A 16,159-nucleotide genomic window follows, 5' to 3' on the forward strand; every position below is an offset into this window, starting at 1 on the left:
ATCAAGGCTTTAAACAAACAGATTTTTGTATTGGTTGGTGCGGAGTATGTACTTTTGTAAAGATTGCGCAAACAGCCGTAAACTTTTCCACATTGTTGCATGATCAGATCATCCCACAATAAATTTTCGTTAAAAATATATCCAAGATTGTTCGCAGTTTTGCTCCAGTGGATTTGCTCATCGTTGATGAAGACATTGGGGAGAGAACCATGGACAGCTTGCCTTCTAGATTTGGTTATATACAGTGCTTTGCTTTTGGTATGGTTCACTAGTAGTCCATTTCTCAAACACCACGCAGCAACTCTTGCTAGATCTTCGTTGACCAGCCTGACAAGTTCATTTGAGTTCCGATTCCGATCGACAGCATAGAGCTGGACATCATCAGCATATAGTTGGATAGCACAATGTTTCAACACAAGAGGCAAGTCGTTGATGTAACACGTAAAAAGAAGCGGCCCAAGAATGGAGCCTTGCGGAACGCCAGAGGTTACGTGAGTACTCCGTGAGAATAATTCTCCGCAATCAATCAGCCGAACAGCATCATTCGAAAAATGAAATTGTTCGACAAGCTTGTCACAAGGTTTTCTATGTAAAATAGTGTCAAAAGCCTTGCTAAAATCAAGCAAAAGTAACACACCTGACATTTTTTTATCCACTGCCGCTGCAAATTCATCGTAAACACGAATTACTGCTGTTTCACACTCTGACCTTTGCGGAAACCAGCTTGAGCATCTGTCAGCAAATTGTTGTTTATGAATGTTGACATTTGATCCTTCATTATTTTTTCAAACGCTCTGGAAAGAGCACAAAGTATGCTTATGGGTCTTAGATTTTCAAGTGTACTCAGTTGAGGCTTTTTCTTCAAAGGAATAACTTTTGCATTTTTCCAGCAGTCAGGATAGATAGATGTTCTTATGATCACATTAAACAGGTGAGTTAAATGATGGGCAATTAACGGCAGCACAAGTTTAATCAACTTTATGGGTACGCGATCTAAGCCTTCAGCATTCGATTTTATATCACAAACGGAGTTAACAACTTCCCACCATGCAACTGGCCGAAAACAGAAGTTTAATGGTGATGGCTCTGCAACAGCCCTAAACTGCCGATGACCATCATCTATTGAGTAGTTGGACGAAAATTTTTGGTTAACTACATCTGGATCAAAACTACACGCCTGCGTTGTTTTAACCTTACCAACACCGAGACTTTTTACGCGTTTCCATAGGACATTTCCCGGAACCTGATCGCCCAGGAATTGATGCAGGTGTTGTTTTTTAGTTCTGGTAATAAGAGAGTTAGTTTGGTTTCGTAGAGTTTTATATCTTCTTCGTTTAAAATCTTTCAGGTGTGGTGGAGCTCTACGCCAGTCGTTATAAGCTAGGTTCCTCTCTAATATAGCTTTTCGCACTGAGTGGTTGAACCAGTTATTTGCATTTTTTCGAGCGGAAGAAATTCGTAAGGGCACAAAGTTTTCATGAATTAAGCATAAATTCCTGTTTACGAAATGCAACATGTCATTTGGATTTTCCATTAAGTAAAAACTTTCCCAGTTAAATGACCGTAACGCGTTTTCGATGCCACTTGTATCAGGATTCTTATAGTCACGAAAAACGTTCACTACAGGGCTTGGTACTACGTTGAAATCTAACGAACCGAAAATTAGGTCATGTTGCGATAAACAGGAGAAACTAACTTGTCCAAAGCGAATAACTTTATTGCTTTGACTTGTCAAAAAAGATCCAGCTGAGAACATCCTTTTTCGTGAAAAAATTTAGGTTCTTTATTAATTGTACTGATCGAAAAATTCTGGAGAACAGTTCCTAGGAGTGTGCGTTTTCTACTGTGTTGCAAAAGGTCCGTGTTAAAGTCTCCAATTAGAAAAATATTTTCATACAATGTGGCAAGATCAGCAAGTTTCTGCTCCAGAAAAGGAGAGCAATCGTTATCCGGCGGATTATAAATAAAAAACAGCAATATTTTATCAAATCTCAATTGGATTTCCGGAGCCAGACACTCAGTCTTGTCCACAGAATCGCGAGACAACTGTGTTTGAAACACTTGTTTCACGCGTAGATGCTCTTTCGAATAAACATGTGGTCATTTAAGCAGATGAAATAACTATCCTGAAGCAATTTTGTTTGTTGACGAAATGATTTTCTTAAGTATTGATAAAAAGCTTCACAAGAAGAAAAGTACGTTTTGTTCCCAGTGTATCACCAGTGATAGTGGATCACATTCTTACTCAAAAATTTGTATGTTTTAGTTGGAATCTAAGTTAACCATCATTTGATTCTGCTTGCATAAGCAACCTTCTGCACGTTAGTAATTTTATTTGAAGGCAATCATAAAAACTGGTCAAGTTATTGAACAACAAATGACGACTTGATTTAAATTCGAAAAAAATCCAACTTTTTTGCAGCTTTTGATCTGCCAAGCAAAATCTAGCGAACCGATTTTCTTCAAATTTCGAGCAATGTTTCTTCACTCATATCTACCCATTCGGTGAAAAAATGGTGTTGATCCAAAGCGCTCAGTTCAAATGCGAGCTGTGCAAAGTTGTGGATCACCTGTGCCACCATGGGAAGGAGAGGGTTAAACATAGATCTCGAATTCTCAAAACAAAGAAATACCAGGAAACTCAAGAAACAATACAAGACTTTTAAATCTCAATGAGTTGGATATCTTTTGAAAATCTTAAAGATAAATAGTAAAATATCCTTCAACATCAACTGATCATGAAGGCTAAATGAAAAAAAAAATCGAATCGACAAAGAATCGAACTCGATTTTTCTGATTATCTCTCCGACACCTTTCCAGTAAGTAAATCTTCAGATGTAAACTTGCGAAAAAAGAAAATATGCGAATTAAAATATTCATTATTAGAGAACCACTCAATGAAATCCAATTATGAGAATGTTGTGTCATAAGCATTTTTTGTTTGGACTTTCAATGAGCTCTTTTCAAATCCAATTTATGTTTTTATTCTGGATTCCAGTTTCCCGAATTGGTTTCATATTTTTAACATACATTCTAGAATTGGATTCTTATAGAAATTTTATAATTCAACATCTTATATTTTGATTTGGATTTTAACTATGCATTTGGTTTCAATTTCAATATCATTTTATCAATTCATTTTTTAAAAGGAAGTTGAATATGTATCATTTAACCAGGGGCCAAAAATTGTCAAGCAAAATGGTCTTCTCTAAACTTGAAATTTTATATTCTTAATTAAATATTGATGAATGACTAAAGTGAATCTGGCTGGAGTCTATCTCAACTCAGAACTAAAGCCAAAACCTGGACATCTTATCCCAGATCAACAATTCTGCTAAAATTTAAAAAAAATTCTTTATTGTTGATATGAATAAGGAAAAGGATTATGAATGGAGAAGTTCAATCGTCAAATCTTCTAAGGATGATAAACCTCAGTGCCCCGTCGCGAACTCTGCGATCTAATTCGTTGCTGTCACATCAAATCCACCGAACATCTTATGGCTACAATGAACCACTCAGTGCAATGATGCGTATGTTTCAGGATGCTGAGCACCTGCATCAGTTTGAAGAATCATCCAGCCGATTTATTCGTCGAATTCGTCAGTCCAAAATGTTTTACTAATTAGATTGGAACTAAACGTATTCATTTAAACATTTATGTTCGATGATCTTAATTATAATAAACAAAGAATAAACATGTACATTTAAAGACTGTTCTTGATAAACGCTATCAAAAGTTGGTGTATGAATTTTGGGTACAGCCTAGTATTTTTCGATCTTCGTGAAAAGATCGATCTCCAACATCGATTCAGATGGACGGTTCTGGGATCGATCTAAAAAATCGAAGCTTGAAGATAGATCTCCGAATAATCGATTTTTTCCATTTGTAACAAGAGGGAACTGCTTTTTATTAAAAATATGCAAAAATACACAAAATTTTAAAATTGAATAATCCTTCCACAAATGAAAAGAAAAAAAAATTCAAGCACTTTTATGAAAGGTGAACCGAAGTTAAAAAAAAATCAAAAATCAAATTTGTTTATTTATTTTCCACGGATCGATCCTAGATCGACCAATCCTAGTACAGCCCTTGGACTCCAATACCTTATTTTCAATAACATTAGATTCACAAAGGTTGTCTGATTGTCTGCATTTTGCACGGATGTTTTAACTTTATTCGCAAAATCAAAGAAAAATTTAAATTGCTTGAAACCAATTATGTATTTAGGGTCAAAAACAGTTTTTTGAGAACAAATAAACTGGGTGATGCGTTACAATAAAAAAAAAGGAAATTTTCGAGTTTTTTCTTCTTGATTTAGTTGAAGAATGCCCTAAAGTGTTTGGATATTTTCTAGATTGTGGGTTGTAAACTTTAAAATTGATTGCCCGGATTATCAAGGCTTTAAGATAGAATAGCCTGGGTTTACCCATTCTTTGATAAGTGCGGGAAAACATTTGCTGAGCATAGGTTTGAACCGTTTCCGATGTTCTGATTCCATTTTTTTTAATCAAAATTTGTTGCCTGTGACCTCATTGTGAAATCTGTACCCTGTTTATTATTCTTTATTTTTGTTCAGTTCAGATTCCAGAAATCAGATACATTTTTCTGGTTTGAAACATATCATTCCCGAATATTGAAATAAGATATTTAAAATAACATAACATTTTAAGGATTAGGATTTGAAATTTTTACTCTTTATTTAATGCAGAATTGAAACATAAAAAGTTCCATTATGGTGATTTAGAATTGAAATATCAGAGTTTCATCAATCAGAATTTTCAATCGGATTCACTTTTTGAATTACAAATAAATAATTGAAGAAAGAATTCATATAGAAAATCAAAGGTTCAAAATTCAAAAAAGACATTTCTGGTTAAGGATTCTCTTATTTAATTTTATTTATGGTTCATAACTTTTGAGATTTTTGTTTGGAGATAAAATACAAAAATTGATGTTCAAAATGCAGAATTCAGATTCGGAATTAAAATTCAAAATTGCCCAAAACAAATCAGAAAAATCACTATTATAAAAAAAGATCTGAACTCATTTTGAAAATTGCGTTGTCGAAAAATTTGAATTCAATTAATTTTTTTCTTCAAATGATTTTAAATAATGAATAAAGTTATTTTTGATAATTTTGTGTTGATAAAATAGCTTGTACTTAATCTTCAGGAAAATTCAGCTGAAAATATATGTTGTTGGTCTGTTGTTTAACATTATTAATATAGCAGATTGAAGTCTTTACAAAGGTTTTTACTAAATTTTGTATCGAGTTTACAAGAGATGAAAAAAGTTCTGATTTGATCCCCAAACAAGTTTTTCTTTTAAATGTAGCCTTCAAGATCCCTCATTTAGTTTTTAAAGCTTTAAAAAAACTGAACACTTTAAGGACTTATTTTCAAAAGTTATGAAAAACTATTAATATAGAAGAACTTAATCCCGAATAATGAGATATTTTTAGTATCAAGTTTTTTTTAACTAATCGTTATGTATGCAGTTTTCAAGCAAAAATGTTATAAAAAAATTTTATAACCAAACTCCCCTCCCCCCCATGAGGAAGTTCTTCCTACGGCCCTACAAATGCCCCCCAAAAATACATTATTTAATTAATTTTTACAATTTTTTCTAAGGTTTTGCAATGCATATCGAGTCAGCTAGTCCATATCCAGGGTGACAATAAAGTGTTTATATTTTTTTTAAATGCCTGAAATTGTAACTCTTCTTAGTAATTATTGTTATCTAAAAACTCTATTCATCTAAAAAGTCTATCGATCTACAAGCCTCCTGAAAATTTGAATCCTTCTTGACCAAAGTGCTACGTTGTGCACGGCTTCATTATGTCACGGAGGATCTTTTTTGAGTATTTAGCAGTATTGGTTTAGAAGTTACACTTAAAAACAGCACAGGAGTCCATCCTGGGACTCAGGTTTGATCTTTTTCATGGAAAAAGCTGGAAAATTGTTTTTTTTTTTTTGCTGTAAATTGCTTCAGCTGACCCTTCTTGAACTTGAGCAATTGAAAGTGAAGTGGTCCAGTTGTGAAAATCTTGACGTTGGTGAAGAAAACTCTATAAAGTGTAGTAGTAGCAAGCATCCTCAACGGCATGTTCCACTTACTTAAAAATGTATGAAAGTCTTCAGAGGGTATTGAGAGCTATTCTAGTTTTTTACGGTTCAAACTGATAGCCAAGACTCCAAAGAATGTTACTATTGGTTGATTGATCCAATTTGATTTTATTTTAAAAAGTTCTAGGTTGTTGAACTATTTATAAAGAAGTACGGGAACTTTATTGATACTCTGTATATACAAATAAATATTTCTCTGTCTGTCTGCCTCCTATAGACTCGGAAACTACAGCATTGATTTGCGTGAAACTTGACAAGTGTAGACATTGGAGGCCGGAAAAGATTTCAATTATAGTTTGAGACCCCTCCCCATCTCCGGAAGAGGGAAGAATCTCAAAAAAAATAAAGTTGAATTTCTCGAGAACCAATTAAGCAAACGGTACCAAATTTAACATGCGGGGTATAGGATAGGAAGAATATTATAGGATCTCTTCCTCCTTCCAGTGTGTGGATATGTAAAGGGCAAAGGGTCCCTTACAGTTTTTTGCACGGTTTGAGAGCTAATTAAGCATTCGAGAGCTAATCATATGGGTGGTTAATTGGGTAGGATAAATGTTTCTGTGATTATTTGGGACTCTTCCTCCTTCCATTTGGGAGATACAAATAGGGTTGGAGTCTGCCAGCTCTGCCATTATTAGATAACAAATCATACAAATGAAACCAAATTTCACAAAGGAAAGTATAAAGGTACAAAAATTGTTTCTTAGATGTTTTTCCGCTTTCTTCCGCTGGGGAGATAGTAAGATGGGAGGTAGTTTCTCATACAATTCTTTGTGTAACTATCGAACTAATCGAACAATCAAAACTAATGACATATCTAGGAGTATATTTGAGCACGAGGTTTTTTTTATGTATTCAGATCCCTCACTTTCTTCAATGGCAAGGTGGGAAGGAGAGGGAAGCTTTCATGCATAATTTTTGGATCTCTCGAGAGCTAATTATTCAAATTTAACAGCAGAGGGCATTTAAGTAAAAAAATTGTTTCTATGATTCTTAAAGGCTTCTTTTTCCTTTCACTGGGGCGTTCAGAAGGAGGAATGGGAGCTCCCATCATGATGATGATAATGATGATGATGATGATTATGATGATGATGATGATGATGGAATGAAAGGAGAGAAAGGTTTTTCAATTATTTACACATATTTCATTGATTTTTGGAAGGTGTATCAAAACCCATGGGGTCAGCTAGTAACTAAGATAAAAACGACAAGATCTGGATTAATTAATACCAAGTGTAATTACTATTACTTTTTTTCAGTTGCAGTTTTCCAAAAATATGATTATTTTTCTCTGGGTAGTTTGTGTTTAATAATTCCAGACAAAAATTTCGTCCAAAACCGATAACAGATTTGAATCTTTGAGAAAATTTCACATAGGAATAGAATGATTCAGCAAAAAAAAAAATTATCCTTACAGCTCAAAGATGTTTTTTTCAATTTCCTTTTGTTTTCTAGCATAATTCATAACTGAATACAACTTACGTTAAATGAACAATTTGTTTGATATTTTACTTATACATATTTACTGAATTTTGAAATCGCCATAGCTTTTAATTACCTTCTCTAAATGGTTTATGATCTTCGACAAAGTTTGTTCTTCGAATCTTCAGATGCCCCTTACTTCTTTTAGGTTCCAATTTTAGCCGGTCTTATGAACATTATCCTTGAACACGATCCAGAAGATTTCAAAACATCAACTCAGCCATTAGTTGTTATAAAAACAAAAAAAAATGAATTCGACTATTTCCTCCCAAAAACTGATTAAAAAAAGAAAACTCACAAACACTGTGTTTTGAAAAATGAATCAAATGGTTTTTTTAGATTAATCACGAAACCTCGCTTTAAAGTGATGCTTCAGATCCCATGAAGTATTTCGCGAACAAACCGAAAAAATGCCCTGGATTGTGAGGTTATTAAATTTACATCCCCCAATTTCGTGACAGATAAACATTAACATTCACTCTGTTGCTGCTGGTTAATTACCATTAACGCAATGTTGGTTATCTTCTGGAGGAAGATAATTGACGTTGTTGGTGAGAACATGTCGTGAAGATTTTGTTTTGAAAATTAAATTCTCATATTCGTTCACACACTACCAAGACCCTTTGGATGTCTTTTTCCCAACAAAAGATAAGGTACTTTGTAATCGTCGGTACCTCGTTTTACCATAATTCAAAGTTATCAATAAATTACAATAACAGTGATTGCCATCCGACCATTACAGCAAGTAAGTTCAGAAGCGCAGAACAGCAGAAGGAAACACTTTGTAACTATTGAACGTGAGGGCAGCGCAGCGCAGCAACAATTCGCAAAGCCATAAAATCCGACAATAACTTAACCACTTTATCGCAGAACACGTACGACCAGAATCGTTCATCATCATTCCTAGATGTTGGCGTCGTCGTTTTCGTTTTTTGTCGTCGAAGTCCCCAGTAGTTCTCCTTCTCCTAGTACTACAAGTTTGTTGGTTGAAGTAGTCGTTTGCATACCCTCTGTGGTGTATATTGGCAACTTTGCCTAACCAAAGGCACAAAGTAGTAATTTTTATGATCAACAGCAGCACGTTGCAATTTGGGATGGAAACAATTCAATTCGAGCCGTTACTTCCAGGCGAGCGAAACCGAAATAGAGGACAGTTTTTTCTTTTTTTTTTTTTTTGGGGCGATGGAAATCCCCACCCCGAAAATAGAAGGATTTGGAGTGCAAAAACGAATGAGAACTATGCGAAATTCCTTGCAGCTAGGCAGCGCAGTCAAACAATCCAGATTTCGCTCAAGTGTTCCGGTGACAAATAGTCTATTAATAAATTTTCTTTATGATGGATTTTTTCCCCGGGTGTGTTTGGATTTTTTGTCCCTCTCGAATCGGTTGGAACGTATGAAAATCAGAAACGGCAGAATTTTAAGGAAATGTGGATCTCAAATTTGGAGTGTGTATTTTTAATATTGAAGACAATTCAAAGCATATCCATTTCAATATTGAGAAACGATTAAAATTAAGTAAAAGCTAGAAGGAAGTAGTGGTATCAAATTTCAATATGAACCTTTTTTTTGCCTTTCCTGCCAAATGTTCTTCCAATTGCTCGAATTGTGCAATAAGCAATAGAACTTGTATGGAAGTCCTACTTCAATAGTTCAATAGTTCATTCAATAGAATTCATTTTCATGAACAGAATTTTAAAAAATAAAACAGTGGCTCCAGAGAGCGGAATCAGCGAGATTATTCGGATTGTTTGCAAATTACTCATCATTCTCACTACATATGAGATGCGTATAAAATTGATAGAAAATTTTCATCAAGATTCCGTTCTTTTTAACCATCAAAATTAAAATGATTTTTATAAAGCGTTATTTTTATCAGTCTCATATATATATATATATATATATATATATATATATATATATATATATATATATATATATATATATATATATATATATATATATATATATATATATATATATATATATATATATATATATATATATATATATATATATATATATATATATATATATATATATATATATATATATATATATATATATATATATATATATATATATATATATATCTATATATATATATATATATATATATATATATATATATATATATATATATATATATATATATATATATATATATATATATTTTATAAATATTTGCTATCATCAGAAATGTTGTGTAAAATTTGTTATTTACATTGTCTCGCACACATCAGCTTTTGGTTTTGCTTCGTTGTATCCGCATCCTTTTTGGTTAATCTCAAACCAAAATTGTAGAGTTTTTAGTTCATAAAAGAATTGAAAATTTACCAAAATCTGTTTTTGTGTATGTTTTCTTTGTTCGTGAAAAGCGCCACGCATTTTAAACTTCTAAACTGAATATTGTTGAAACAACTTCGTTTGTTTTTCTTCAGAAGTAAATACCAACATCAAGTTTGAAGCATCGTGATATATGGTATAGTTGTTGATTGTGATTTGCTTATTACAATAAAGTATAATTACTCTCTGGAGCCACCTTAAAAAAATCGAGTGATGAAATTTTTGAAAAAAAAAACAAATTCTTTCCTAATTTGCAAAGGTATCTGACTTCTTATGAATTTATTTTCAAGTTGATATTTAGCTAAGTTTTAAATTAAGGTGACCAAACCTTGAAAAACCATTTTGGTCTAAATATATCTTTTGGAAAAAAAAAATTCTACATAAAAAACAAAGTCTGAGGTAGTAACGGATTTTTTTTTTCCGAGAAAACATTCAGTTCAATTGAAATTATATCAAAAAGTGGCTACGAAATCAGTCGGTCATCGCCCTGTAGATGGGCAACATCGAGCTTGATATCGGTCAACAAAAAGGTACCATATTTAACGGTGTATAAGACGCAGTTTATGTGTCAAAAAATGTAAAACACATTTCATACTTTTTTCAAAGTTTTTGCCCAAAAATCAGGAGCGTGTTATACTTCAATGAGTCCTACATACCGTTGAATAAAGGAATTTTAGATCACTTTTCCGTTAGAAAGAAAGTTAAGTGTCGGGTCGTGTAATTAATCGTGTGTTATTTGCGTAGTTAAAATTTCTTATGCTGGCAAGCCCACTGAAATGAGTGATTTGACACATTATCTGTTCTTTCCATTACTTATTCAGTAATGTTTTTTTTTGCTTCTTCATTGGGTACATCAGTTATAAATGGACCCGTGAGACCCGTGAGTGGAATTTAGTGCTAATTTTAAAAAGTGGAGAGCTTAGAGGAACTCGAGAAGACAGTTCGATTATTTCAAACTATCGATTGGAAATCGTTTAAAAACACTGAATCACATTCACATTATAATGTAAAACATATTTTAACAGTAACTTCAACATCGTTATTGATATCCGTTTTGAAAACGTCGTTGATCCATCAAAATTTTTCATGAGGCTATCTATTTATAGAATTCGAGCAATCATAATTCAATCGAAAAAGCTTCGAAAACATTGTAGAAAAATTGAGCTTTGCACTAACGTAGATCGAGATATCAAAAACAAATTGGTATTCTTAACTAAAATTGATGATTTTAGCACTTTCATCACTTCTATCTTTAGGGCCTTATTTATGTTTTAAAGTATGCATAATAAAAATACGTTTAAAAGTCAATCTTTTATATTCCCAACATTTATGAACGATATTATTTTTTAATAATTCTTTTTTGAAGTATTTTTTTTTAACATTTTTTTTCAATTTATTTAAAAATGGAACGATGTACTTGAAAACTTTTGAGAAAGGGTGGTCACACTTTTTAACATTTATGAGGTCGTTTAAATTCTTTAAAAAAAACTATTTGGCGTATATCATTAGAGGAAATTTAATTCAGTTTGTTTGGGGCTTTTATTTTTATTCTTTAGATTTTAGGCAATATTTCGATCTCATTATAAATAACTTTTAATTTATCGAAGAAGATTTATAATAAACACATGAAGTTACAGCAATAGCTCATAAATCATTTGCAAAAATTTATCCAGCTTTTTTATGTTTTCTTTAAATATTGACAAAAAAAAAACTTTGTTTGGCCCACTAACTAATTTGGCCTTCTGTTAAAAATGCTTAACCTAAAAAAGGGTTATTTTTTTTAAAGAAAAAGTGTAATAGTTTAGTTTGCACACAATTTAGCACAGAGTTTAAAGGTAATTTTCTTCATATTCGAAATATTATTCCTTCTTAATTTTTACAAATCAAGTGAATGTGACATCGATATTTAACCTTAACGAAGAAAAAAATATTGTGAGAGAAACAAAAACTGTACCACTATGTGTTTTGCTTGTTAAAATATGAATTATTAAAAATCATGAAAATTTCCTTCCACAATTTATTTAAAATTAGTCAACGGATAAATCAAGTACAAGTTTGTTTTTTTATTGGATAAAGCAGTTGGCGTTGAGGACCAAAAATATGAAAAAATTCGAAATAAAAATACCACCACTAATGTTTTTCTACAAAAATCATGATTTTTACTTAAAATTTATTGTGTAAAAATGAAAACTAATGCTTCTACGAACAATTAGAATAAATAAATGCAATTCTACGCAATTTCTAGCATTCCCAAAGTTTCAAATGGGTTTTGAAATGTTTTCCTCTAGAAACAAGGAATTTGAATTTGAGCTATAAAACTTTATCAAAGGGTGGATTCAAAAACTTTTAATTTTTTTCAGTAAACCACACTTTTTCCAGTTTTAAGTCATTGACCAGTCGTCACCAATTAGAGGTAAATTTTTCTTCACAGTTTTGATGGAGCTCAGGCTGAAGAAGCTTCATCGGAAAGTACAACATTTTAGTCTGATTATCGGTCCAAAAAATTAACTTTTTAGTGATTGTGATGCAATTCTAATTATTTGATATAATGATCTTAAAATTTACAAGGCGTTCACGCGGTATCAAGTGCTTATTTTGAGACCAATATCATCCAGCACACCTAAATTGATCCCAGATATTCGAAAATGGGTCTGAATTCTGATTAACAGCTAGATATTATTGCCATCTACGAGCTTAAGCTAAAAAAAAGACTAATTATAAGTCCAAATTTATGTTTTTGAATGAGAAGTCTTTTTTTATATGAATTCAGCCTAGAATCTATGTATGTTCCACAATTTCACGACATTTTATTGAAAAAATTGAACAGTTTGATAAAGTATTATAGCTCAAATGTCAAATTCCTCAAAGCCAGAGGAAATCTTTTTAAAACCCTTGAAATTTTAGAAATCGCCTAAAACTGCAATTATCTATTAAGATAGTTCAAAGAAGCAGTATTATTCACTTTAGAGTAGTAATTTTTTTTTAAATAGTCTTGATATTTGTAGAAAAACACAAGTGGCACTATTCTGATTTTGTACCCTTATTACACTTTTATGTTCATGAACGCTCATTTTTTCATACAAAAAAAGTAAACTTATGCTTGATTTATCCGTTGAAAAATTCAATAAAAATTTTTGAAGTATATTTTCATGATTTTCAATCATTCATATTTGAACAAGCAAAACACATAGTGGTACTATTCTTGTTTCACTCATTGTATCTAAACTCTTCCACAAGGTATTTATTGCTACAACAGTTTTTCGATAATTTTTTTTCTAAAAAAGGCTTTAGTTATCACCAACATCAACAGACATCTTAGAAAAATTGACAATCAGCAGTAAAATTTTAAACGAACCGGTACAGAATTTGAAAAATTGCATGAATTCAAATAACAAAATTTATTTAAAAAAAGCTTCCTTTTTTTGAAGCTATTAATAAAATGTTATTAGAAATGTATTAGGACACTATTAATTCTTAATAACCGAGCGAAAAAATCAAAAATATCAAGTCGGCTAATAGAGTTTCTTAATAAAACCCAGTTTTTTTTATGTTGAAGTTGTCAAATTTTTCAAATTTATGTCAGTGGACGGTGAACAGTAAAGCCAAAAACCAAAATTTTACAAAACTGAACCATTTACCCAATTTTATCAGAATTTGAAATTTTATTTTAAGATTTTAAATAAATTTTTTAATTTCTGACCGTCACACAGTTTAAGTTTTAAACATCTGTTAATTTTGTATTTCTGATCATCAATGGTAATATACTTTTTTCGGCCAAAAATTGCTTCAGCGATCCATTCTAGAGAATTTTATATACATTTATAAAGGTTGCCAGAAGTTTTCTCGCACGCATCCGGGTCGTGAAAATCCAGGCAGTTTCATCTAAAAACCTGGCAAAATCCGGGCATTTGATTTCAAAATATCTATTCCAAAATCCGGGCAATATCAGGACAAATTTGTTAAAAACTCAGGATTTATTCAACATAAATCGAGAAAAATATCTACACTTGAAATATCTTTTTTAATTGAATCACATCAGTAGTTAATGATGATTTTGATAAAACTTCCTTTAAAAATTGATTTGACGCAAAAATCAAAAATTCTAATCGCTTAATTTTAAATTCTTGTTGGATTTTGCAACTAAAGTTAGTAAATCCGGGCCAATTCCGCCCTTATTTCTTCAAAATCTGGGCAACCGGGCCGGACCAGAATTTTTTGAAATTTCATTTCGAATATCGTGGCAAGTCCGGAAAAAACCGGGCAATCTGGCAAGAATAATTTTTATATATGTTCTGAAAATAAACTTGCAATAATTTTTTAACTAGTTAAAATCTTAGTTTCTTAAAAAAGTTGTAAGCGCTTTACATTTAAATTCCAAGAGGTGACACAATGATAAGAAAAATTATTTACTTCAACTCTCTAATTCATGACTTTTTTTTTGTTTATGATAAGATGATATGATATGATAAAAGCAATTATTGATTCAGCGAAATAATATAATTTATTTTGAGTCTTATAAAAGTTATCGCCCATCAAAGTAATGAAATAATTTTGTAAAAGGTTGATTTTTTCAATCTTCCAATATTCAAATATCTTAAATAAAATATCATGGGTCAATTTATTTTAATCCTTAGAATATTTTTCGTAAATAAATAACTCAAAAATATCCACATTTTTCCGAAATATTTGAATTTTAATTATTATTGTTTTAGACAGAAGTATGAAGCTTCAAATAAATTTGCTTCAGTTCTAAAATATTCATAAAAATAACTTGCAATTTTTCTTTAAACTAAGCCAACTCAAAAAACAATTAAATATATTGGGACAATAGGCATTCTAAATTCGTTCTAAAATTCAACAACTGGTCATGTGGTTCATAACAAAACTACATTTCTACATAATGCAGGGCCAAAAAAAATATTGTTTTTTTATGGATTTTACAGAGATGTGATTCAAAATTTTCCTATTTGACATTTTAAAATTTAAGCTGATGGAAAAAAATGGATTTGAAAAATTTCAATTCTTGTTTTGATACCGTTGCATCTTCAAACCAAAGAATTACTTGAAATACATACGTTTCTTTATATTAGAAAAAAAAACCTCTAACAAAAATCAAGTTTTCACACTTATTGCGGGCTTGTGATATAGCTCAGTTGGCAAGTTTGTTGTCTCCTGAGCCGATGTCCGAGTTCGAGCCCAAGAGTAAACATCGAACACAGTTGTACCGGATAAGTTCTTCAATAACGATCCGCCAACTGCAACGTTGATATAGTCGCGAATGCCATAAAGATGGTAAAACGACTATAATCGAAACAAAAAAAAAAAACACTTATTGCACTTATTATTGACCTTTAGACCAAAAGAAAATTTTAAAATTAAAAACTCAACTTTTTTCAAGTGAAAACACCAATAGTAGACACCGATACAGAGACAAATCATTGAAATTTGTGTTTTCAACCATTGGCTGCCTTTTTAAACTTATGCTTCGATTACAAACGAAATTTATTAACTGTCAAACACTTTCGCTGGCATCTATAGCGTAAAAACTCCTTGAACAAGAGAAGCAATTCCAATGCACAAATATTCGCATTCAATCGTAAACATAAAAAACGAAATGGGAATGTTCTTGTCGATAACTACAAGTTTTGATGTCGTAAGCTTAAAACTTAATAACCGAGAGGTTTTTGCAAAGAGCAAATGAAACATTGTTTTGAGACTTTTGATCAATACAAAAGGTAGAGAAAATAGCAAAAAGTTGGATTAATAAAACCGGTCATTTTTTAGATGAAACATATTAGCGAATAAATTTATAAAACTGCAATTTTTTTTTCAAACAAGCAGGGACTGCTGAACACTGATTATTTTACTCTATTTAAACATTTTTCATCACTTGGTATTGGAAAACTTAAAGCATTATTCTTACAATTGTGATACATAAATATCAATTTAGTGCCTTTTTAATGACCAACATGCTTAAAAAAATCAAAGATGTGAATTTAATTTAAAAAGCCTTCAAATTTTGAAATGTTACCACAGAAAAAAGGAAAATATTTTAATTTTTTCCGAGAAGCTAAGGTTGCTTATACACCTTCGATAATGACTACTCGATAAACATTCCGTTCCGCATGCTTGAGAAAAAATATTGGAAAAATTAAAACAATCGTAGGCACTTTTTAGCTTAGGTCGTGGATACATAAATTGATTAT

Source organism: Uranotaenia lowii, chromosome 3 (genome assembly GCF_029784155.1).
Source record: "Uranotaenia lowii strain MFRU-FL chromosome 3, ASM2978415v1, whole genome shotgun sequence".
NCBI lineage: Eukaryota > Metazoa > Arthropoda > Insecta > Diptera > Culicidae > Uranotaenia > Uranotaenia lowii.